This window comes from Polyodon spathula, chromosome 2 (assembly GCF_017654505.1).
Source record: "Polyodon spathula isolate WHYD16114869_AA chromosome 2, ASM1765450v1, whole genome shotgun sequence".
In the NCBI taxonomy this organism is placed as follows: Eukaryota; Metazoa; Chordata; class Actinopteri; order Acipenseriformes; family Polyodontidae; genus Polyodon; species Polyodon spathula.
Window position 1 is genome coordinate 11,413,666 of NC_054535.1, and position 26,808 is coordinate 11,440,473.

The 26,808-nt window shown below is 37.7% G+C and overlaps 1 long non-coding RNA gene across 1 annotated transcript; it reads left to right on the forward strand.

The window, feature by feature from the left end:
- The first annotated feature begins 100 nt into the window (after positions 1–100).
- LOC121327580 lies at positions 101–25,169 on the forward strand. The gene is made up of 3 exons (XR_005951579.1): positions 101–574; positions 16,377–16,432; positions 25,143–25,169. It is a non-coding gene; the product is annotated as an uncharacterized LOC121327580 (long non-coding RNA).
- Positions 25,170–26,808: the final 1,639 nt, after the last annotated feature.

Below are 26,808 nucleotides of genomic sequence, written 5' to 3' on the forward strand. Positions count from 1 at the left end.
CCAGAGGGTTAACACACCGTCAAGTCGCGTCCACAGCACCTGCCAGTAGGGTACCAAGAATTTCTTTATCACTGTATCAGTAGCTGTGGGAGAAAGGAGTTTTCAGTCGTTTCTTTGAATTGCAACCTGCAGACTCGCTGTCTCTGACTCGCTGTTATACTGTTATGAAAAATGTATCACATTAGAAAATAGCAGGATCGATTTCCGTCAAATCTAGATGGATTGACCTCATTTCCGAGAATAATTTTAAACAAACCGAGGATTTTCTTACACATTTTGACACTCAGGCGCTGTGGTGAGCATGGTTTAGACTTGGAACAGAGTTTACAGTTCGAGACCATGGGCAAAGAGGCGTGGGTTTCTTTTTCGCTGTAACAACGATATTAAAGGAAGACATCGCATAACACCCTGGTATGCCACTTCTGTAAAAGGAACCATACCACAAGTTGTTGTTTTTAAGAGGGATGCCCGTGGCTCAAATTAACGAAGATTTTCCTGGAGTTGTGGAAGAAGCTCAGGAATATGGGCGCTAATCACTCCCACAAAACTCCAGTATTTGATGAAAATGAAGAGGGTAAGGAGCTGTCCAATGTGCTGTTTTTAGAAGTGTGTTGTACTTGTAGTGTTGTTTTCTATTTAAAGCTCTACCGTTTTATTTCACACACAAAACAAGATTTTCAGTACCAGCACCAGAATTTGACATTTATTTAAATGATCATTTCTCGTTTTTTTTTATTTTTTTTTTTTGCTCAATTGAGTTACAGCTCGCGGATCAATGTTATCGTTAGACCAGCAAGATGTAAAGTTGTGTTTACTCATTTTTTATCTTGTAATTTCAATATAGTATATTCTACATTATAAATATATATAAATATATATATATATATATATCTTATATATATCATATATATATTATATCTATATATATATATATATATATATATATATCTATATAGATATATATTCAATATATATTATATCGCAGAACAACTTACTCAAACATTTGTAGGCAAAGTGTCAAACTGTATAGCTTTGAGCATGTGCCAAATTCTAACTGACCTGTAGATCAGATGTATTGAACATCGGTTGCAAAGACTACTCAGGTGTAGTGTGTAGTGTCCCATATATCCGTTACATAGAGCATTTGGAAAATAATAGCTATATGTTTGTATGTCAGTTTCGCTGGAAGGTGTTTTTTATAACCTTTTAGTAATGCTGCTGTAGTATACATTTATAAAAAAAAAAAAAAAAAAGACGGAAGGCAGGTTTCAAGAAACACCAACGTTTTTGTCCCAGTTGCTAAAACTGAATTTCGTGTAAGCCATCTGGATTTAGGCTACTGTCGTTTCTTAAAAAATTGTAAGCACTAAGTAGTCAAGACACATGTGTAGCAAACTCTGGACACACCCATAGCTTTTGCCAGTGTGTGTTAGTTGCTTAGTGAATTGTGTTATTGTTTCCAACTGCGTACGCTATTATCCAATAGCCCCATTTGAATCGAAGCAATAACCCGTGTCTTTATGTCTTAGATTACCTTATTACGCTTTTAAATGTGCACATTCACAGTGGGCGTGTATATTTAAAGCATGACTTTAATCCCTGCTGTTCTTGTCTTTGAGGACATATTAAATTACTTGTTATCTTTACCATAATTTTCTTCCACTGGGTTTATTGCAGACAGTAATCTTATTTCAATGGCAAAGAAATGATGTAATGTCAAACAATGTAAAATGCCAGTATGATATATGCTACACTTTACATTGAAAACCAGCATTCTATTTGAATACAACCTATGCTTCTTTATTTTCATTTTATGTTAATGTTTAGTTAAGATATAGTAACACATTTAAAAGTAATACAATTTAAGATATAATACAATTATATTTGTTAAACCTTACCACAGTAAAATTGTCAAAAGTGTCTTTGAAAAATGTAACCACATTACAATGATGTGATGTTGGAGTTTATAAACCTGATGTAGATGTTTGATTAACAGTTTCAGATTAGCTTGTTAATCATTTACAAATGGGTTATATAATAACTAACTGTTAAAAAAATGGCATTTTAACTTGTTGGCAAGCTAGGTACAATCCTGTTCAAACTCTGAAGCACCTGCAATGTATTTATTAAGATGATGATTTTCTAAAAGCTTTTAAATACATTTCTAATTGGCAATTAGCAATGTGAGGTAGAATATTTCCGCTCATCAATCTTAGTGCATCACTCACTTCGGTGGCCTCTGTGATTTATACTTCTGAAAGACAATGCCTGCTTTTTAAATTACAGACCTATTGGTTATGAGAAATGGTGAACAAACTTGCAAACATCTTCATTCTGTAAAAAAATTAGAAATCCTTTTATGACTTTTGGGTTCCACTTTACCTTTGTTTTCTGTTGTGTTATTTTATCTGTAATGTTAATTGTTAACTGTCTAAAATTATATGAAATTGAATGGTAGCTTTGAATAAATGGTATGGATTTCGACCCTATTCCTGAAATACACTCAACAGTCTTCAAGGTCTAGATTTAATTAACTCCATTAACTCCAATCAACCATCTAATAAGTTAAGTCTAGTACTTTAATACTATTAAAATCAAGTTTAAAGAGATTTTTTGTACAGTAGATGTAACTAAGCAAACATACATTAAACTGTTTTCCATATTATTTAGGTTGATGTTTGTTGACTTGTCTTTTTATGAACAAATATAACTTATTATATTTTCATAAAATGGAGTTTGTAATGAAAAAAAAAAAGTTGAGTAACCTCAGGTTATGTCTTCAGTGACCAGACATATAAAATTACATTACTGACAGTTTTTGTTTTTCCATGTCTGCATACTCCAGTATTCAATTATAAGTAGCTCTGTGTAACTTTCCAAAATAATACAAACAGTAGTTTAAGCAATAGAACGCTGATTAGCAGACATTGCCTTGGAAATTGACCATCTGGGGAAGGGTAGAGGCTGAGCCGTAGTCCTTCAACAGTCCCTGTATTGTTATTTTAAGCACAGGCTTATTTATCTTGGTGAGAGCCGAGTTTAAATCAGCATGAAGTTTAATATCTACTTACATGTAATGGAAATTATGAAGATCTGGATACATCCAGTGACTGCTGTGAATAGTGCAGCTGGCAACAAGGGAAAGATCTTGTGACAGCCTGGAGAGACAGCTGACAGGAGGAAAGAGACCCCATTGGGGCTGGCAAGGGTTAGCTACCCTGGTCGGCAGTATCCAGCTCTATGTTTTCAAAGGTAAACAGGATGCTGGAGAAGCCCGCCCAAGGTCCAAGAGAAAAATACCCCTAGAGTCTGCGAGAGCGGGACAGAAGATGACTCATCATTGGATAATATGCTTAATGACTTAAGAACGGAAACTGATATGAGAATGGAAAGTAATTCACAAAAGACTAGATCAAGATTTGCAGTTAACAAAGACGTGGAACTCCAGGTTTGTGTCTGCGGCTGGAGCAAGGCGACAACAGTCAGAGGTTTGAAGATTCATCAAGGGAGAATGAAAACTATTCCTGGAAAGTCTAGACTGCAGCAGGAGATCGAATGCTTAGTTAGAGAAAGGAGGCAGTTGAGGAAGCAATGAAGAAAAGCAGAACAAAGTCAAAAGGAGGGACTCAGTCTGTTACAATGGGTCATAAAAGATAAGCTTGCAACATTGCACAGAGCTGAGCTCCTACGGAAAGGCTACAAAAAGAAAGAGCATGCGAGAACTAACTTTTATAAAGATCCATTCAAATTTGTAAAGAAGATATTCACCAGTGAGAAAAATGGCACACTAAAATCATCTATGTTTGAGCTGGAGAGATATTTGGAGGAAAGACATACAGATTCAAAAAGACAGGAGACTATGTCAATTCCTTCAGATATCCCACCTATCAATCCACCCGAATATCAAATGGAGGACTTTGCATCTAAGTGGAAAGAAGTAGAGCAAGCTGTGAAAAAAGCAAGGACATCATCATCTTCAGGGCCTAATGGAGTTCCATACAGTGTGTATAAGAGTGCTTCTGGAGTTCTACAAATCCTGTAGAAATTGATGAAAGTGGGATGGGAAAAACAGGTTGTTCTGAGAGCATGGCGCCGAGCAGGTGGAGTCTTTATACCAAAAGAAAAAGATTCTACAAACATCGGTTAGTTTTGTCCTATTTCCCTATTAAACGTAGAAGGCAAGATTTTCTTCAGCATTATTGCTCAGAGATTGTCAACCTACCTATTAATGAATGCTTCATTGACACTTCAGTACAAAAAGCAGACATTCCAGGTTTTCCAGGATGCTTAGAACACACCAACGTAAACTGGCAACAAATTCAATCAGCAAAAAAGGAGAGGAAGGAGCTCCATGTGACATTCCTGGATTTGGCTAATGCATATGGTTCAGTGCCACATGAACTTCTTTTGGCAGCATTTGATTTTTTTAGCGTACCGATGACAATAACAAATTTAGTGAAAGCCTACTTTGGAGATTTGCAATTTAGTTTTTCAACTTCAAAATTCAGCACTATCGGGCAATGCCTAGAAGTTGGAATAATGGCAGGATGTACCATTTCTCCACTGGCTTTTACCATGGCAATGGAAGTAATTAATAGGGCTTCAAAATGGGTAGTGGGAGGAGAGCTCTTGGCTTCTGGAATGCGACTACCACCAATTCGAGTATACATGGATGACTTGACAACAATGACTACAACAGTAGCCTGCACTAATCGGCTATTGAGCAAATTAACCAATAACATGGAATGGGCACAAATGCAATTCAAGCCCACTAAATCAAGGAGCATCTCTATAATTAAAGGTAAAGTAGTAGATAAAAGGTTCTACATTAACGGTGAGGCAATACCAACAGTGTCCGAGAAGCCAGTGAAAAGTCTTGGGAGATGGTACAATGGGGATCTAAAGGACACAGTTCGTGTGGAAGAAGTTAGACAACAAACAGTGGAAAGGTTGAAGAGCATAGACAGCAGTGCTTTACCAGGCATACAGAAACTCTGGTGCATTCAGTTTGGTCTACTGCCAAGCTGCTGTGACCACTGACTGTGTACGAGGTTTACTTGACAACAGTTGAGAAGCTAGAAGCTTTGATCGGTTCATACTTCAGGAAATGGTTGGGAATTCCAGGCTGCTTCAGCAGAGTGGGACTTTATGGTAAAGGAATACTGCAGCTACCAATCTTTGCTCTAACCGAGGAGTTTAAGTGCACCAAAGTTCGACTGGAAATGACATTAGTAGATTCACGCGACAAATGCGTAAGGGAGGCTGCACCTGTGTTGAAAACTGGAAGAAAATGGGCGGCAAAGAAAGCTGGAAGATGTTAAGGCTGCCCTTCAAATAGGAGATATTATGGGGCAAGTTCAGCATGTAAAAGGAGGTCTTGGTCTCAGTTCAGCTCCTCCTACATGGCACAAGGCAACCCCAGCTCAACGGAGGAAGCTGGTAGTCAATGAGGTGCAAAAGCAGGAGGAGAGAATGAGGTGTATAAAGGCCATTTCCCAGGCCAAGCAGGGAGAATGAATGAGATGGGAAAGTGTGGAACAATGTAAGATCGGGTGGCAAGACCTATGGACAATGGAACAGAGCAGGATCAGTTTCCTCATCAGATCAACATATGATGTTCTCCCATCACCACAGAATTTGAACCTCTGGGTGTGTGATGATCCCTCATGTCCTTTGTGTTCATCATCTGCAATATTAAGTCACATTTTGACAGGATGTAAGGTGGGTCTTAGCCAAGGACAGTTTACTTGGCACCATGACCAGGTGCTGCAATGTTTGGCTTTAGCATTGGAAGACAAGTGTAACCTGACCAATAGGTTTCCACCAGTTCCATCAAAGCACTACACACAAAAAACAATGTTCCTCCATCCAGGAGAGCAACCACCAAGAAAAGGTGTTAAAACCAAGCATCACGCAGGACAACTGGAAGCTGATAGAGACTGGAAGATGCTGGCAGATGTTGGTCATTGACTTTGACCAGACATTGTCTTGTGGTCTGGATCAACACGCCTTGTTCATCTGGTAGAGTTAACAGTGTCATGGGAAGATGCTGTGGATGAGGTGTATGAGAGGAAGAAACTTTGGTATGCTCAACTAGCTGCTGAACTGGAAGAGTGAGGATGGAGAGTCCGAGTTTACCCAGTAGAGGTGGGTTGTCGAGGATTTGTGGCACACTCTGCAACCCGGTTTCTCAGAGACGTTGGGTTCAGTCGCCAAGAGTTGCATCGCAGTGAAGAACTTATCTGAAGCAGCAGAAAGGAGCAGCAACTGGCTGTGGTTGAGACGGAAAGATTCTGGATGGGGATCTCAAGCATAATAGAAAGAAAGCAACGCTGATGTACAGGTAAGTAAGCTGGGCTGAGCTGAGTGGGGGATGGAGGGGGGTGATGCTGGGACGCCAGAATCATTGTCGAGCCCTCTGGAGGTGTTGTGGGCTAGTCGATGAAACACTGAGGATAGATGGTGCCCACTTGAGACCCTAGAGATGTACCCTACTTAGCTCAATCCAGATAGTTGTCTTGCTGACCATACTGGGTTGATCCCCAGAGCCAGCATTGCAGCGGTTGTGTGTGCTGATGCGCTGGGAAGGCAAAATAAGCTGATCCCTGGTGCCAGCATTACACTTCAGCAATCAACACCAGACAGAAGGATATCTACATCATCAGACGGAAAGCAATGCAAATGGATGGAGATGCAGATGAATCACATTAGTTTACTGTAAAGCTACGTCTTAGTTGGTGCTTATCTTGGCGAGAGCCGAGTTCAAATCAGCATGAGGTTTAACATCTACTCTCATGTAATGGAAATCATGTTTCCTTCTGTTTTGCTTATTTTAAAGTTAAGACGTTATATCTGAAAGTAGCTTTAGGTTTTAATAAAAATACCACAAACAAGTAACTGTCTTTAGATGTATTTCATCTGGGATACTCCCTACTGGGTGTTGTCTGCTGCTGAATCATTTTATGAAACAGGAGTGGCATGAAGATCACAGCTCGATTAGTACTGAAAGGAAGGGTGAAATTATATATTTTTCTTTCTATTGTTATTTCAGTGTTAAAAGATTGGAAGGTGCTGCCTTGATGTTGTAAGTTTACTGGCTGTGTTGTAGGTAATAGGGCCCCACTATGTGGTGTCTGGTGGTGTCTGCTTGCCTTTAAACAGTAAGGGTAATGAGAAGTATGGAGCATAGCAAGGTAAAAATGTAAAATGTGTGACTTTGTATGTATTGTCTTCTGTTGTTGCCAAATAGAAACCCATTTAATTAATAATAAAGTTACTGTAATGGTCCTGGGGGGATAGCCCCATTAGAACTATGTGACTTTTATGGATGGCCAGTCACAGAAGGCCCTAAAATTAGTTCTAGCCTGGAATCATCATCCAACTAGAGTGAGAGGGGAAAGCTAAAATAACTCTTGTGGTTTGCATTGTTTTACTAGGATATTTTGGGTTCACTCTCAAGTTAGAACATGTAAGGATTAGGGCCCGTACGCCATTGGTGGCTGGGTGTGGAGATAGGAGAGCAGAAACAGAAGAGCTAAGTGGGAGTCACAGTTCAGATTGGAGCACTCTGTCAAGAGAATCCATGGTGGTGATAAAAAGACTGTATTAGCTCTGTTATGCGGCATGCTATAGTTTGGGTATCTTGGCTTGACTCCAGTGACTGTAATATTTTCCAGTTTCATCAGTGAACTTGTGGGGGGTGTTGTTGGGGTGCACAATAAGTCAGCCTTGGCCTCAGTTACCTTATTTGTGTGTGGTCGGGACTGTCATCAATTAAATATTTTCATTTATTCCCTCCTGTATTTATCTGCACTGACATGGCAATGCCCTCCCCCATTATATAACAGTACGGTACAGTAAAATCAGTTTCATTAAAGTAGCAACTAGATTAATATAAGTAATGGCTCACAATAGGAAACATTTAATTGACAAAGGAAAATGACATCCAATCAGGCTTTAACTTTAGTCTCTTGTTATTGCAACATAGGCAGTTTTTGAACCAGTAGTGAAACTCGTGAAATAGCACAGCCATCAGGAAATCCATTCAGCCAGAGTTAGTCATTGTTTAAGAGGGTAAGTAGCCTCCAGAGGTGGCTCGTGGTGGCTCTGTCTCCTGTTTCGCAACAATAAAAAGCTGTTTTCTTTTTGATGAACACTTTCTGAGACCGCAAAGTGCAGGACCCTTTGCCGGAGAGCATTTCACAACCTAAGAACAGCTGACAGCTTCTTTTGAGACAACAGATATAATGAAAGTATTATCTGTATTAAGAACTGAAAGCCCACTTATGTAACTGCATCAATAGATACTGCTGACCCTGAGTGAGATGATGGCAGATGAGGTTTTTAAAAATATAACACTTGTCCAAGGGGGATTGATTCTTTTGTACAGAAGTTTTAAAACAACTGCTTCGGAACCTCGAGGCTTTGACCTGCTACACCTTCCTAATTGCATGTGAACCAAAGAAAAAAATAATGACAACAACCTGTAAAGTATTTGCGATGCAACAGAGACAATAAATAGATTTTTTTTTTTTACCGGACCACCAAAATAAAACTACAACACCCAAGATTTTGATTCCTCTCAAATTCCAGCAAGAGATTACTTAACTAAATAAATAAATAAATAAAAATAATGAAGGTATTAATTGTGTGTCATCACCTCCATCCATCGCTTTTCTTTGCTGAACTGTGCAGAGTGGAACTGCTGTCTGTGTCATCCTACACTTCTTTAAGAGGCTGTAAGAGGTATTAACACAGCTGGGATGGCTTCATGTGTACTGTACTTAAGCATTTATTGGGTTCACGTGCATGACCACAGCCCAAAGCAAGTGGAATCCAGCCTGACAGCACTAAAGTAGCTTTATTCGATCGGTACTAGAAAGACACAGAGGGACTCTAGAGGAGGAATCAACCACATTTACCACAGCTGTCATTACTGTTTTGCAAAAAGCATACAAGTTAAAGAATTCCATTCATCCTTCCAACTGGCTTTCTGCTTTTATTGTATATTTGTTTTATTAGAAAAAATTCATAGGCCCAGCTTTTAGGGAAGCCAAACATCTCCCATAGGAAAAATATTCCAATTTGGTGATTTCTTCATACAAGTTGTGTGAATAACCCAGTTACTTTCGACAGCAACATGTCATGTAGCTGGTAAACAGTACAAGTTCCTCAGAGATCTTTATGAATAGAACTACATACTATATATATATATATATATATATATATATATATATATATATATATATTTGCATCAAAAGTTTTGCTTTTGTGGACAAGGAAAATAAGTTACAAGAAATAGATGTCACAATTATTATTTTAGCATTTTTTTTTACTAAACTCCAAAAATGCTCATTCAAAATATTCATAACCTGACAAGGAAAATGAAATTAATAGCTAGTTGAGGCACCTTTTGCAATAATAACCTCTTTTAAACAATTAGGATATTTGTCAATCAGCTTTTGGCACAATTCTTTCGTGATTTCTTCAATGCAAAATTGTTCGAGTTCATTCAAATTCTGAATTCTCTTGTGCACAGCCTTCTTCAACTACCAAAGATTCTCAATCACATTTAAATCGGGACTTTGACTAGGCCATTCCAGAACCTTAATTTTATTCTTCTTTAACCATTCTGAAGTAGATTTTAATGTGTGCTTTGGATTGTTGTCGTGTTGGAATGTCCAGTTGCGCTTTAAACCAAGTTTTATAGCAGAAGGTTTCAAATGATTGGCCAATACCTTCTCGTATGCTATGGAATCAATTTTACCATGTATTGGAACTAAGTTTTCTGTGCCATCAGAGGAAAACCAGTCACATATAAGGATGTTTTAACCCCCATGCTTGACAGTAGGTATGGTGTTCTTTTCTTTGTAAGCCTCAACAGACTTTCTCTAAATGTAATGACGATTAGCGTGACCAAATAGCTCGATTTTTGTTTCATCACTCCACAAAACCTTTTACCAGAACTCATATCCATCATTTTCCTTGGCCTGTGACCATTGAGACCTTCACCATGCAATACTCAGCCTACGGTTGAAATGGAAATCCCAGTTCCACTTGCAGCTCTTCTTGTATCCTTCTCCAGCTTTATGACAATAAATAATTTTATGCCTAAGGTCTTCAGATAGCTCTTTACTTTTTCCCATATTGACTTATTGGTAATGGCAGTAATCATCCCATGCCTAACCCTTTTATATGTTCTAAGAATGTTCACCTACAATCCAGACTTTTCTAGACATTTTTAGAATTAGGTTCTGTATTATCATATTAAAACGTCTAGCACCTTGTAGACAATACTATCATAGCATCAAAAGCTCTGAATACTTTTGAATTAGCATTGTTGGAGTTTTGACCAAAAAAAAAAAACTGCTGAAATAAATATTTCTTGTAACATTTTTTCCTCATCCACAAAAGCAAAACTTTTGCTACAAAAGTTTATTTTTCCTAAAATTCTTTGTTTTTGAGAAATGTCTAGAAATTATAAATTTCTATTAGGGTATGTAAACTTTTGACTACACCTGTGTAGTTGTCTCTCTCTCTCTCTCTCTCTCTCTCTCTCTCTCTCTCTCTCTCTCTCTCTCTCTCTCTCTCTCTCTCTCTCTCTATATATATATATATATATATATATATATATATATATATATATATATATATATATATATATACTGGAGGGAGGTGCTTTGGACTGATCTTCAGGCTCAACGCCTGGAGGTCTGATCAGGAGCACAGGTTGCTGGACTGCACTGCTTTGCGACGGATGAGCTCTCGGGGGTGAAGTTTGAGGCTGTGGTGGTAGTACAGACCTCACCTCCCCCTGTTTGTCTGAAGCCCGTGGTTCTGGAGATGGCACTTCGTCTGGCTCTGGAAGGACTCCTCCTCCTGCTCTGGACACAGTACCAGCTCCCCTGGCTTCTCTCGCCGACTCCTCACATTTCTTGAGCAGCAGCTCCAGCTCATTTGGCTCTCGCTCCGGCAACCCCCTGTCCAGTCTCCATTTATTTTGCTCAATTTGACCTGGCGGTGTTCTTATGTATCTTCTCAATTAAGGTCTTTCAAATCCATTCCAATCGTGTGTTGAGTCCGAGGGGTACTCTGACACCATATGTAACACAGAGGCTCACCACACAGGCTCGCTCAGGTTCTTTTCCGTTCTAAAAACACGACCAAACACACAAATTTGAAAGAAAAGCACTGATGCACACTTTAATTATTACAAAATAAACAAAAGCAAAAACAAAAAACCTAGCTCTCTTTGAGCACTAACTATACATTTGCCGGTTCACTGGCTCACTCCCAGGACGCTAAGCTGCTCACCTCACAAATAATACAAAACACCCAGTTTTTCAAGACACGAAAACAAAAGGTTTCACACAGTACCTTTGAGCACGATTGAGCACATTATCAATTGGGCTTCTTCATACAGCTGAGCCCAGAAGAGACTGGCAGCTCTCCTTTAATACTCTGCACTGGCTCTAATTTACAATAATAGCCAGGAGCAGGTGATAATTAACAATTAATAATCTAATTAAGGCTTTTTAGCCTGTGTCCTTCTGGGCGGTCTGGTCCTGTGTTTCCCCAGACTACACTTTCTTACAAATTTATATAGCTTTTTACTCATTCCAGAACACAGATTTAAAGCTGTTGATAAAATGGATCACTATTTCAGTCAAATGATACATGTCATAATATTGTCATTTCATAACAGCTTCAATCAAAAAACTCTATTTGCTGGTAACATGTACAATAAATTCACAAATTCTTATGAATAAATGCACTACAATAGAAAGGTACAGTGATGATTCTTTTGTGGCAAACTTACTCTGGGGGGAAAAAAAAAGTTCTAACTTTTGTTAGAAAGTAAACCTTAATGCAAAAGGGCAATATAGAAAGTTTTAAACACTGAGATAAGGGTCAAGGTTTCAGACTGTTGTGTATTGCCTTCCATAAGTTGTGACATTCATTGTGGCTGTGCCTAAGGTCTCTGCAGCAAAGCGTCTCTGGAATAGCCCTGTCATCTCAAGTCCGATACAAATTGATTCTAGGTTTCTCATACTTGGACCGAAAGGGGTAACTTCCTGCCCCAGTGTCAGTAAGACTAGAGCTAATCTGTAATGAATTAAGATATTTTGCATCTCTACATGCTGAATCATGAGAACGTTGTTCCCTGTACCACATATCAGCTGGCATAATTTCATTTCCTTGCTCTGCATGAGAGTGTCGCCAGCAGGAGAGATAACAATGTTGATCACCAGCATAGGCAGGACTTGCTGAAAAGACACACCTTTATTATTTCATAGGCTTCAGTGAACTAGTTACATTATACAGAATAGATTCAATATTTGGTAGCTTTTTTAATATATTTTTTATTTCTGAATTGTATACCTAATTTCTCTCTGCCACTTTCTCTGGGATTACAAATCCTGTAAATCTGTAAATGGTTGAAGTAGATTTTTTTTATTAAAATCCTGGACTTAAAAGATGAAAGGCACTGGCGGAGACATTTAGTGTGCTTAGGCAATACAGTCACCCTCGCTGGTATAAAACTTTAATCAGCTTTGTCGCTCAGTTTAAAATGTGACTTTAATTTATTCTTGAGGTGTTTCCTTTGGCTCAAAGGAACAAGTGAATTACATTTGTTAGGTGTATTTTTTTGATGAATGCATTACATTTCTTTTCCAACCACTCTACTATCAAAAAACTTATTTTATTTTGAAAAATAATACATGCTATTAATCCAAGGTATAACAAATGCTCAATGTTCAAAACACCTTTTTAATGAACACACAACAGATTGCTATTGTGGGTCTCCCTTGACCTTATGAAAAAATAATGAGCTTCAATTTTACATCATTTATATTATGATCATGCAAACATTAATATGTTAATAATAGAACAAATTGCTTGGTCAACATGTTAAATTTTTTCCTGATTAAGCTTTGATAAAATCCAATAAAAGTAAGCATGGATGAATCAAGATCAGACAAGATTAAGGCTTGGTCACATTCAAAGCTCTTGTCCTTTCAATTACTGTTCTATCACCTGCCATTGACCACTTGACAAAGCCTATTTATCCCAAACCAGTAAACATTAGCGTTAGTTTCTTTCTTTCTCATCTGTGTCGGTACATTTGATTCTGTAAATGCTCTTATAAATTACTGATGTGAATGCTGAGACTGACTGAAATTAAGCCCCACTTCCCATGGTTCTTGCCAGCTCAGATTTATCCTAAGATTTGGACAAGATCCTGTTATTCAATCAAGGCACATTGCTGTTGCTGGAGGTGAGGTCAGATACTCCAAATATTTATTATGTGTTTCAGTATTCATTTTACTCCAAATGCTGTACATGCAGAATATCTCCGTTGTGTGGATTCTAGTGTATGATTTTTTAAATGTAATACAGTATTTAAGAGCATACTATATTTAAACACCTCCGAAGGAAAGAGAAAGGCATTCTGAAATACAACAGTCAATCACTGCTATCTGACTAGCAGGACCCCTCTTTAAAGGCAAGTCTCATGTAGGCCTTTTTTTAAGATTAAAGGGTTTGTAACTACCAAATAATTTCATGAATTTTATAGTACATCTGATGTACAGTACTTTTACAGTATTTTACAGTACTAATTTTACTCAGTGGACATTATTTCGAGGTGATTTCAGCCCTGTCATGTTGTGACTTCCCTGGTGAAAAACCATTATGATTCACGGCAGTTGCTTTTTTTGAACAGTTTATAGATACATTCTTTAATCAAAGGGAGGAAGAAGGAGGTATTAACTAATGTGTATTCTGAGTCACAGCACAGTAAACTCATTCAACCCCTCTGAAAATCTGGTAAACACTGCATAGTTAAATGACCTTTTTTTAGCCCTGAAATGCAGCTTTGATGTCAAGCAGGTGTAGCAACAGATGGGAACATTTAATTTGATAGTAACTCGAGTTGTTGCTAGGAGAAGTCAAGAAATAGGAGAGAAATGTAATTTCAAGAGTACATATTGAGGTATCTTAATTCTTCATTACTAAGAATGTTTTAAAAGGCTAACCATACACCTGTTTCAAGATTTGTCATTTAAGTGACAGTGCAGTGATAATTCTGAATATTAAACATTAAAGAACAAGCATTCATACAAACCCTTAGGGTTATGCAAAAGAGAAAGCCAATTATGCAACATTTTGTACATCTATTATGTGACAACAAATGAACAATTTTGTGACTACCTATGCAAGATACAAACCACAGCATACAGACAACAAATGATGCTATACTTTCTATAATATATAGGAACTAAGGCAACATGATCACCATATACATTTACAATCTATTTCTGTTTACATTCAGTATATTTCACACTTAAACAAATTGAATTTCAATTTTTTTATCTTTTTAAGTTTTCCATAATAGCCTATAATGTGTTTTTTTTAAACTGGTTTTATTCTATTTCATAACATTATGTTTAGACTTGGAGGGCAGGATTTTCAAATTAAGTGTGTTGATTAAATCAATCCAATAATGCTTTGAAATTGAGTCGGTGAGGTCGTTAATGAACGCATTACTTGTTAAAAAGCTTAATTGTCGCAGGTCACGCACATCACTTCCTGTCTCAACGACTAAATAAGTGGAACTCGTTAATCAAAATGCATGTTAACGAGATCAACAAAAATGAATGGAAGCACAATTTGTTGTTATGGAAAATACCAGCATACAGCAAGACCACTCTTACCTGCGAGCAGCAGCCAAATGGAAATGAAATTAAAAAAATAAATAATGGGAATATCTATTTTGTGTATAATTTGTAAATTTATTTAAAATTGTGCATTTTGTCATGCAGAATGTACATTTATTTAGATAACTTCACATATATACTGAGCATCCAAAGAAACTTATCACTTATATTTGAGCATCAAAAGAAACTTATCACTTATATTTGAAAAAAAATCACTAGATGTGGCCATAAAATGACAGCTCTGTTTTAGAGCAGGTGCAGTGACTTTTTATTGTGCTGATTAACAATTGACATCACAAAGATGCTGCAGAATGATCTGTCGATCTTGGGCAGGTGTTGTGACTCTTGGTTATACCGTCTCACCAGGTTTGAGACTGCCCTAGTCCAGCTTCCAACATGCCGATTGCACAAAGGTGCTGCTCACAATTGTAGGCTATAAATAAATAAATTTGGAGTGTCATTTGTGTTTGTAGTCAGTTATTTTTTGGGCGACGCAGTATAGGTTACCTTCATTGTAAATAAAAAACGTGATTTGGTATAATTTAATGATAACGCTATTAATAATAAATGAATCATGGTTGTAACAGCGTTTTTTAATTATTTTGTAAATAATTCGGCTAATAGTTAAAAGTACTATGTGGAGTTGTCAGGTCTTGTTTTCAAAACAATATCGGCATGGATATTATATACAAACCAATTGAATACCATATTGATATAAGAACATAAGAAAGTTTACAAACAAGAGAAGGCCATTCGGCCCATCTTGCTTGTTTGGTTGTTAGTAGCTTATAGATCCCAGAATCTCATCAAGCAGCTTCTTGAAGAATCCCAGGTTGTCAGCTTCAACAACATTACTGGGGGGTTGGTTCCAGACTCCCACAATTCTCTGTGGGATATGCATGTATTTATGTATGTATGGGTGTGCGTGCGTGCGTGCGTGCGTGCGTGTGTGTTTAATAGAGAGATGAATACATGCATGTGTCCAGGCATATGTGGTTTTCATGATCACATCGCCTTAAATTCTAGCCAAGATTGTAGATATTTATTACTGCCATAACCTTATCTTTTCACCTTTTGATTCACCCCATTGCCAATGTATTTTATGCATCCCTTCCTACAATGTCATAAGGTGTGTTCCAAACTTAAGGTTACAAATTGTTAAAACAAGTGAACAAATCTCATTCATAACCACAAGTATATAAAAGTCTAAAATATTTCCATAACTACAAATATTTAATTATGTAGATAGTCTCTGTATCATTGATGTCACAGCTGCGGTCTGTTAAATTTCTGTTTCAAGGTGAGTTATAGTCTTTCGTTAATTAAAATCCTCCTTTTCCAAATGCAAATTAACTCCTGATAAATTATGACAATTAACATAGATTTTTTTTTTTTTTTAATTCCCACGCAAAAAAAGAAACAGTCGCAAGAAGCACTGTTCATTAAGATAGTAATATTATTTTGTAATTAACATAGTTTCGGAAAACACATTAGGATGATTATTTAGTAACGAAACAGGCATAACGACTGCTTGAAAATGCCAAAATCAATGCTACATACCGATTTCTTGATTAACACTGGAGTTATCATGTACGACTTTTTGAAAATCCTGCCTGAAGTTTCTTATAATCTTTCTTTTTGTTTTTCCATTTTCAGTTACCTTTGATCACTTTCAAATACTCAGAGCCATTGGAAAAGGGAGTTTTGGGAAGGTAAGTGTGAAGATCTGTGTTATTATGGGTGTTGGGGGTAAACGGTTGGTGGGGGGGGGATCCTCTCCAAGTAAAACTTTGAAAATGACCCTAACCAGACACAAATATACAGTGACAAATGTTGAAATACCAACTGTTAAAAATAGCAGCCACTTTTACAATTTTTTTTTTTTTAAATCTATAAATCCATATAATAAGATGCATGCTGAGTGCTATACTGCCTGGAGGAAGGTCAGCTGTGTTCTGTTGTAATAGCTGTTCAATGGCGGTTTAGTGCTTGTAACATTTCAAGATGTAGGAAACCCAGCTCTGTTACCTTCACTGTCTAAATGTTTTGCTTCCTGGCTGTGTTCAAGCAAGATAAATGCAAAGGTCGCATTAACTATTTATACACTAAGGTGCAGCTGAAATTGCTGAAAACAGATTCCCTGGTTCAGGAAGCCTGGTATCTTCCTTTATGTCACTTGTCTGTTTTAAATAAATGCCACTGTTTTTTTCCATAAAGGGGGGGGGCATGATTTGTAGCCCAATCTTCCGTGGCGTTTGATATAAATGTCAAGCTTAATAGGAGATAAGCAGAACTATTCAAATTTCAACAATATTCATGTTTTATTTCAACAACAATGTACAAATCACCCAACAATTTCTGGCTATGCAACAAAGCAATCATCAAGAGTTTCAGGTAAATGATTCTTTCCCCAAAAGGGTGTTTTTTTGAGTCAAAACATATAGTACATTTTAAACCTTAAATTTATGGATGTCTTTGTGGCAGTATGCCTGCCCGTGTGTGTTAATGTTGGTGTATAGGTATTGGTGCAAGGGATATAAATGGGTATGTATAGCAAAAGTGATTTAAAATATATGGTTGTATTTAGTTGTGGGGATTGCATAATCACTTCACGTGCAGATAAAGTATGTGAGCACGGGACTGCATAAATTAGTTGATGTGCTGGGAGTCAAGTGAATAATTAATTATTAATAGAATCCTGGCACAATAATATATAGATGCATGTTTTACTCACTCGGGGTTGTGTGTTAGGTGGGTGGAGAACGGGTGTGGAGAAGGAGGTTAAAAGGATTAAAAACTCAAGTAATAATTGCTCAAACATGCAGGCTTATAAACCAGCAAGACACTTGTTATTGTTTAATATCTGTTTGTTTGTTTGGCCAACGCGCCTTTTTGTTTTGTCAAAGTGTTTTTTTTTTTTTATTTTCCGTTTAAACCTTTTATTTTACAATAAACGCATTGAGCACCGCAGCGTCTCAGTTTCTCCTGCCAGTACTGCCTGTCTGTGTACTCCTTTCTGGCCTGACGTCACCCCTACAGCCAGCCTGTTCAGTCTTTAAATTCAAATATTCTGTTTAGTGCTTTAACATATTGGATAATCAAACCACACAAGGAGTGAAACAAAGTATACTTAATTGAATCTGAAATAATTTAAACTACAAACTTTGAAAAGTATTATGTCATCTGCAAGCTAATTTACATTAAATATTGCAGCACTTTTCTTTATAACACTTCATGTTACCTTTATCTAATTACTGTGCAGTTACAGATCAGTTACATAGTAAATACATGTATACTTACACATAATTACAATGTTATTATGCACATGTAACTAACATTGTAATTATGTGTACATACACATACAGAGAAAAGAAAACAGTAGCCCATCATAGTTTATTCTAAACTTGACTGTTACACACTGCCAGTGTATGTTTAAAAATGCACTGTATACAACATTAATATAGCACTTAGATTTCAAAACCACATCACTTTAACATACTTTGCATTCAATATTTTCTAGTTGTGAAGGCTGGAGAAAGGCAGACAAAAACCAAGCACATCCTATTGGCTTAATTTGCAAAATTTAAATAAATGACCAAAAAAGTACAGTGCTCCCCCTTTATAAGGTGGCCCTTTATAATGCCAAACAAGTTATAAGGCAGTACGGTCATGGCTCCCATTTGACCCACAATGCCATTATACCAAAACTAGTATTCTTGTTATACGTTGTACCAGTAACACAAACAGGACAGTCCCTTAACTATGAGTCCTCACTACAGCATTATAAAGCGGGAGGACTGTAATGATATGTTGCTCTGTACATATTTTGGCAGCGGCATGTAGTGGGTTCTCAGTATCCCTTCCCAGACCCGCTCCAACACCAGGCAGGGGTCAAGCCAGGGGCTTTCTAGTTTGGGGCATCAACCCTGTCTTCTTTTGAGTCCGAAGACCCAGACTCGTTCTCCTGGTTCAAGCTCTCCCTTTCTCGCACACATCACTGTTGCGGTTCTGGCGCACACTGGCTGCCTGGAGTTGGTCCCGGGGGAGGGTGTTGGGCTGTATTCGGGACCTGGGGGAGGGTGTTGCTGATCTGGTGGCTGGCCAAAAACCATCTCAGCTATGATCTGGAGTTCTCTACCCAGCATTAGGAGAGCGGGTGTGCAGCCGGTGGAGTCCTGTACGGCGCTGCGGTATGCCATCAGGATGAGCGGCAGCTGAAGGTCCCAGAAGAGGGATGGTTCGAGTTTTATGAATCCCCAACTGCTGGCCAACCTCTGCAAACACGCCCCTGGTCTGAGTGCAGTTCCTGAGGCATACTGAAGTGAGTGAAGAAGCCTTCGAGGAGGGCGTTGGTGATGGTGATGGCTTCTTGATTGGGAAGGGCGTAGGCTTCAGGCCACTTGCTGAAATAATCCATGGCCACCAGCACAAACTTGTTTCCATAAGCGGTGAGGGGGAGGGGGCCCAGCATGTTGATGGCAATCTGCTCCATGTGTGCCCTAGCCTGGCACTGTTGTACGGCGGAATGGGACTGTCCGAGGGGGCCTTTCCGGATTGCACACAAGTTGTAGCGGTGGCAGAAGTCTTCAATTTCGTGGCAGCTCCAGCTCCACTAATAGCTTTGTGGAGTTACCACAGAGTCTTGTGCACCCCAGAGTGCCCCGTCCTGGGGGTTCCCATGCACGATGGACAAACCGTGGCTTGAAGGAGGCAGGGAACCACTAGGTGCAATCGTTCCTCTCAATGTCTGTGCGTAAGGTGAAGTGTCTGCCGATGGGGTACGCATGGAACTGTCTTAGGGCAGCGACAACAGCTAGCAGCTCCTCCTTGTTTACATAGTATTGGCACTCTAGTCTGCTGAATGCACAGCTGTAGTAAGCAATGACCCGTTCATTCCCCCCCCAAGTTCAACACAGAACATACAAAGTCCCAGTCCTTGGTCTCATTTCACCCAACACTACAATGTGAAACGTTGCTATTTCATAAAAATGGAGGAATTCAGCCAAACTTTAGTTCTGGAGCAAGTTACATTACAATTCGCTGAAATAAATAGAAATAGTACTTTTAATTATATATATATTTTTAAACTGTGTTTCATTACTTTCACTCTCATCAAGTATTAGCATCCAAGGTCATCAATCTGGGAGGCTTGCCACCGTTGGATTTTTTTAGACTGCTTTACTCATCGTCCATACAAGCCAGCTGAATAAACAGAAGAATATGACTGGCTAATAGATGTGCTAATCATAACTACAGAGGAGGCAAGAGTGCATCTGTCTCCTCCAAATATACTGTGGTGATTTGGATTGGGCGGTTGCCTCTGCATCAAAACTATGTATTTCATGTTATATTACATGTAAAGAAATCTATATATAAATAAATAAAAGCTTATTTATTTCAAAATGTTTGAAGCAGTGCCTAACGAGCTGTCACTGTTCTGTAGTGTTGTTTAAATAATTTATTTTAAGTCTCAGTAGAAATAAGCATTACCCACCACGGGCACAGTACAGTACTATGTGTTTATTGTACTAAGAGACTACAAGATTGCGTTCAGGTCTCTGCATTCCTCCTGCATCACAGAAATCTGAACATGTTGACCTCAATGTGGCTCGCTCTGAATCCACTTTCTCTGCTGCGTAGTCCTGCAGAACATCAATGTAAATATCATAACAAAATGAACAGCGTGGGAAAAGAATTGAGGGAACACCAGAGGGAAAGCTTTGCAAAGACTAGAACTGAGCTGCTTTGCAAAGAAAGTAAAGCTGACCTGATGTGACTCACCCATTCAATAAATATTCTTAGCTCAGAACTGCTGCAAATACTTAAACATACCAGAGCAATTGTATGTGGAATCAATCAGTGGGTGATCTATAATAATACCGTTTATTGTTTGACTATTTAGGATAATTAATAACAACATAAGGAAACTTAATTACAGTATATGTTTGCCCTGAGTCAATGATAGTAGCTCAAGTTTATAAGTGTAGCTTTGTTTGAGATTTCCTAATTACAACGATACTATGAGGGATTAGCAGCCTCTTTGAAATAGAAATAAAATGAAAGATTAGTTTTTTAGTATTTAATTATTTATTGCCTACCATGAATAGTTGTATTTTCAGGCTGCACAGTCACAGGGAACCATGAGTATGTGTTGTCTTTGATCCTCATTATGTTTAGCATTTTGCACACCTGAATGGATTTAAATATAACATGCTTGTATTGAGTCCCTGTTAGTACTGTGGTAAAGAAAAAGCTATCATGCAGCTCAGATGTTATAACATGTTGGGCCTGATTTTCCACTGTGGGAAAACATTCATTATGGAACAGCAATTTGTCCATTATGAAAAATATAGACTTACCTGACATATGCTTACCTTATATATATATATATATATATATATATACACACACACACACACACACACACACACACACACACACACACACAGTGGCTTGCAAAAGTATTCAGACCAATTCTCTCATATTACTGAATTACAAATGGTACATTAAAATTTCATTCTGTTTGATATTTTATTTTTAAACACTGAAACTCAGAATCAATTATTGTAAGGTGACATTGGTTTTATGTTGGGAAATATTTAAAAAAAAAATAAAAAACTGAAATATCTTGCTTGCATAAGTATTCAACCCCTGAGCTGTCGAAGCTCCCAGTTTGCACCGATGAAAGAAATTGCCCTAACGAGGACACAATTACCTTACCATTGGCCTCCACCTGTGAAACATTAAAGTTGCTGTCAAGATCTGCATAACACTGGCCTGTATGGGAGGGTGGCAAGAAAGAAGCCGTTACTCAAAAAGTACCATCTGAAAGCACGTCTGGAGTTTGCCAGAAAGCATGAGAGTGACCCAGCTGCGATTTGGAAAAAGGTTTTGTGGTCAGATGAGACCAAGATAAAGCTTTTTGGCCAAAACACAAAGCGCTATGTGTGGTGCAAACCTAACACTGCCCATGCCTCAAGACACACCATCCCTACAGTGAAGTATGGTGGTGGCAGCATCATGCTGTGGGGATGCATCTGGGCATCTTGTTACAATTGAAGGAAGAATGGATGGAGCAAAATACAGGAAAATACTGCAAGAGAATCTGCTTCAGTCCGCTAAAAAACTGAAGCTTGGGAGGAAATTCACCTTTCAACAGGACAATGATCCCAAGCACAAGGCCAAAGCAACATTGGAGTGGCTCAAGAACAAAAATGTGAATGTCCTACAGTGGCCCAGTCAAAGTCCTGATCTCAATCCCATTGAGAATCTGTGACACTATTTGAAAATTGCGGTCCACAAGCATCGTCCAACCATCCTGAACAACCTGGAGCAAATCTGCCTAGAAGAATGGGCCAAAATCACTCCGACACTGTGCAAAGCTGGTACATACATACCTCAAAAGACTTAAAGCTGTTATTGCAGCGAAAGGTGGCTCTACCAAATATTAATGTGTGGGGGTTGAATACTTATGCAAACAAGATATTTCAGTTTTTTATTTCTCTTAAAAATATTTCCCAACATAAAACCAATACAATAATTGATTCTAAATTTCAGTGTTTAAAAATAAAATACCAAACAGAACGAAATTTCAATGTACCATTTGTAATTTGGTAATATGAAAGAATTGGTCAGGGGTCTGAATACTTTTGCAAGGCACTGTGTATATATATATATATATATATATATATATATATATATATATATATATATATATATATATATATATATATATATATATATATATCATATATCATCAACTTGTATTTTTCATCAAAAGAATATCTAGCATTTTTTATTTTTTTTTTAATTAAATGTCCTATCTATTTTTAGCATTGATAACATTATTTATGTTTCATTTTTATATGTGAAAATAGTTTTTGGAATTAGAACATTATAAAACCTTTGAAAACCCCCAAAAATTGTCTATCTGTGTTGCAGTCTAACACATAGCTTTTAACGCTGTTAATAATTGCATTCTACTGGACTGTGTTGGTACAGCCCTGAGCTGGGTTGTTTTTAAAATTTATCAGATAGATTTCATTGCAAAATACGTTGCAAAAACACATTGCCCTGGATAAGGGTATCTACCAAGAAATTAATACTACTACTAATAATAATAATAATAATAATAATAATAATAATAATAATAATAATAATACCTGTATGAACAAAACCCCTTGAACAATAAAAATTGAAATAGACAGTATTTCGTGGAACACAATAGACCTGTCTCTTTTTCTTTCTTTGTGTGCTGGCTGAAAGTTAACAGTTTCTACACACATTAAGTGCATGGATCTACTAATACACCACTCTTATTGTATGTGTCCTCACACTGTGTTATAAATAGCTGGTATTAACTAAGTCAGTAACGTTCATGTATGTAATAACTGATCATGGTTGTAATATCTGGTATAGCATATATCTAGATATTCTGTACTGATGTAGATTTAGTTTTAATTTTTGGAATTCAGGAGCTGTTTTAGGGCTTGTGGCAAAGTGGATGCAGTACACAGTTATAGTGGTGATGTAATTATGAAAGAGAAGACAGACAACAAATTTCACGATCCAAATAGGTTTTATTACAAAGAATAATCCCAGGCTATACACAGCAATGTGTATTGCACTGCTCCAAAACAACTGTTTGCAGTCCCAAAATAATAAGACAGAGTTCAAAAATAATAAACATAGTAGAACACACACAAAGATACACGTTCACAAGTCCAGAGTGAGTGCTGTAGTGCTCGTGGTGAAATACAGTTTATTCGTGTACAATGATGAAGTGTTGTCCAGGTCTAAAACAAAACACTCACGAGAAATCACAATACTCCTTCCGGTTCCGCTTAACCATAACAAAGGAACAGATCACCTCGCTACGTCCCCTTTTGTACTGTCAGTCACGCTCCCTTGGTTAGAGAGTGCAACCTTTTCTCCTCCAATCCGTGGTTCCCACATCGCTTCCCTTCGGGGTCGATGATTTGGTGTACCATAGCTCTGCCCTCTTTCTAGATGGCCAAATTCCCACCTGGGAATTAATTGTCAGGCCATCCAGTCCAGGGCACTATGTTCCCTTCACGCAGCGCCCTCACAGGTCAGGAGGGTGATTTATAACCAACTCAGTTACTCAGTTTTCACAAGACCATTTTATTTGTTGCCTGTCTTGGGAATGCTGTAAATGTAATCAATTGATAAACAGTCTACTGGAATAATGACATGTGAGAAAGACATAAAACGAATGTATTGTTTTACAGCATGGATGGGGTTAAAATGCCCCATCCACCTAAAATCGTGAGAATGCATGGTCAGCAGCAAGTGATTATTGACAATGGCTGTCAGCCATGCAGAGTAAAAATGCTCATGTAGAATGTGAGCATCTCTGGATTGATTAATTTCTTGCTAATCCGGAGGAGATCACATGTATAAAAACCCTCAGGTTTTGCTGGTCGGGATTTGGGTATTCAGGGAATAATGACAAGACGTGAGTACAGTTACAAAGAGAAATAACTTGCTATATAATAACTATTTGTGCTGGATTTTGACAGCATGGTACTTGCTTGTTTGTTTTGGCCATTGTGCCGTTTGCTTTTTTTAATCAGTGTTTTGTGTTCTGTTTTGCGTGTGTGAAAAAATAAATTGCACCTGACACGTTTGATAAGTGCTGGATAAATGGACTGCAAAGGATTAAACCGTCTTAACCTTTAGCGGTTCATTTATTCAGCGCTTGTCAGGCGCGTCAGGTCCAACTTATTTTCACACATGCAATTTATTTTATATGCGATGTTTCAAATATATATTCTTCAGAGTAAAACAGGTTTAAAGGGCATTGCAATGCAAAATAACATGAGTACTGCATCTCCAGCCAAGACCCACCCTTGTTTGCTGTATTATTCACATACCTCTTTATAGATGTGCATACTGATAAATCGTCACTCGTTTTATCACCAAACTCATCAATAATGGGAAAGGGAAATTGTAATTTCAGACCTGGTCCGACAAAGGACAACAAAGGGTTAAAAATATATTTGAAAAAGAGGAAACTGTACTCAATTCCCTCATCTGGTCATTCAGAAAAGCAAACTTATGTCACTCTATTCATGAACACTCTTCAGGGCACCATTGTCTTAATTCAAAATATTATTTTTTTCTGCTAAACTGAAACTTTGGAGGTTGTCCAGCTAATTATCCTGGTTCATCTTTTGTTTCTATTCTGTACATTCATCACAGCTCAGTGCGCTAAAGATCTTTATTGAGTATAATGTGATGATTCATACAGCTTTTTGACAATTATTAAATGTTTGTTTTTCAAGACTCAATAATGCAACAGTCCTTGAGGCCTGTGACTAGTTAATATGCAGGCTTCTGCATTCTGCTGCTTGCTTATTCATAACGTGTTTATTTTCTATCTTCCCCTTTGACAATTAGGTATGCATTGTGCAGAAGAGAGACACCAAGAAAATGTATGCAATGAAATACATGAATAAACAGAAATGCATTGAAAGAGATGAAGTTCAGAATGTCTTCAGAGAGCTGCAGATTATGCAAGGTCTGGAACACCCTTTCCTTGTAAATCTTTGGTGAGTAGGAAAATTGTACTTTTGTAGTGCAATCGACTCCCAGCATTTATACCCCAGTAATTAAGACAATTAAACTGTTTACAGTCAGTGCTGTAGCGCACTCTAAATGTTTTCTGAAAAGTAATTCCCATAGTATTTTAGACTACGGGGCATACATAACTATGTAATAATGTGGTAATAACTATGTAATTACAAATTAGTTTCTGCTTCTACATGGCGACTACTGGGCATATGGTGAACACATAGGAAAGCACAGGCAAGCATTAAAGCACAACGACTAACATGATAAAAAAAAAAACAAGTAGAGCACCGTAAATACTGTACCCAGTATAAGCTTGAGAAAAATAATAACATATAAGAGGAAACTGTTTTATAGAATGATTTGTTCAGGACTATTTACAGTCCACAAAATCAATTGTTTTAGAGAGCGTTAGAAGTGTATTCTCAACATTTAACACTAGAAGCCCCACTGTGGTTATTTTGGCATTTTTTGGTTTAAAAATGTAATTTTAAAATGAATTTTTCTCCAGTCGTGTAACACATATGGGGTTGCTCGTTCGTGTACCTTTCTGTCCGTATGTATTAAATATTCTCACAAAGCATGAAACGCGGGAGTGTTTATAAATAAAGGAGATATATTACATTATGCCTAAAAGCCCCGGGAGCAGACACATTGACGGCCACACAGAAAACAATTGTATTGTGATTATACAGAACTGTATTCTACTTTATTATTTTTATTTACCAGTCTGCAATGTGTTTAGCTGTAATCAGATTAGTCTCTACTTTCTTCCGGAGTGAATGACTGACAGTTTATTGTTTTCAATCAGCCTTTTGAAGGTTGGTGCCTGTGTGCCAGCTACGCTGCTTCAGTCAGTCGATTAGCATTGAGACTAGTGAAAATAAATACCAGAGAAGGTGGAGTTTTATTACGCAACAAAATATGGAGGTTGAGGTTTTGGATCTGATGGCACAGAAGTATTCTGTGAAAGCTGGCTCCCGACGGTGGTCTGTTCAGGTGTTTTACAATGTATTGGATCTAGCAGCCATCAACTCCTGAGCACTTTACAAGAATGCACAGAGAAGAATTTATCAAGGAGAGAATATACTTTACAGTTAGTACAGGAACTTCACAGGAAGCATTTGGAACAGAGGGAGACTGCCAAGCGTGTACCCACAGCTCAAGGTGGCAACCCCATTGAGAGCCGCAAAAGACTGATCAACATATTTATTTGTCCAATGTATGATTTGGTTTTTGCATGTGTTATTTGTCCACAAATAAAATTATTTTATACCTTACTTGTGGGAGAGGTCATTTTAATTTAAGTTCGAGGGACTGTAGAGAGTGGGGAGACGCTGAAAGGATGGGGTAACTGTAAAGAATATGCAAGCTGGTGAGAACTCTGTAAGTCTCAAATTTGTTTTGAGCCCAGAGAAATTTCCTTAAATTACTCAAAATAGGATGCTTCCTTAGAATCTCTGAATGGGTCCTGTGTGAAAACCTTCTAGTCTTT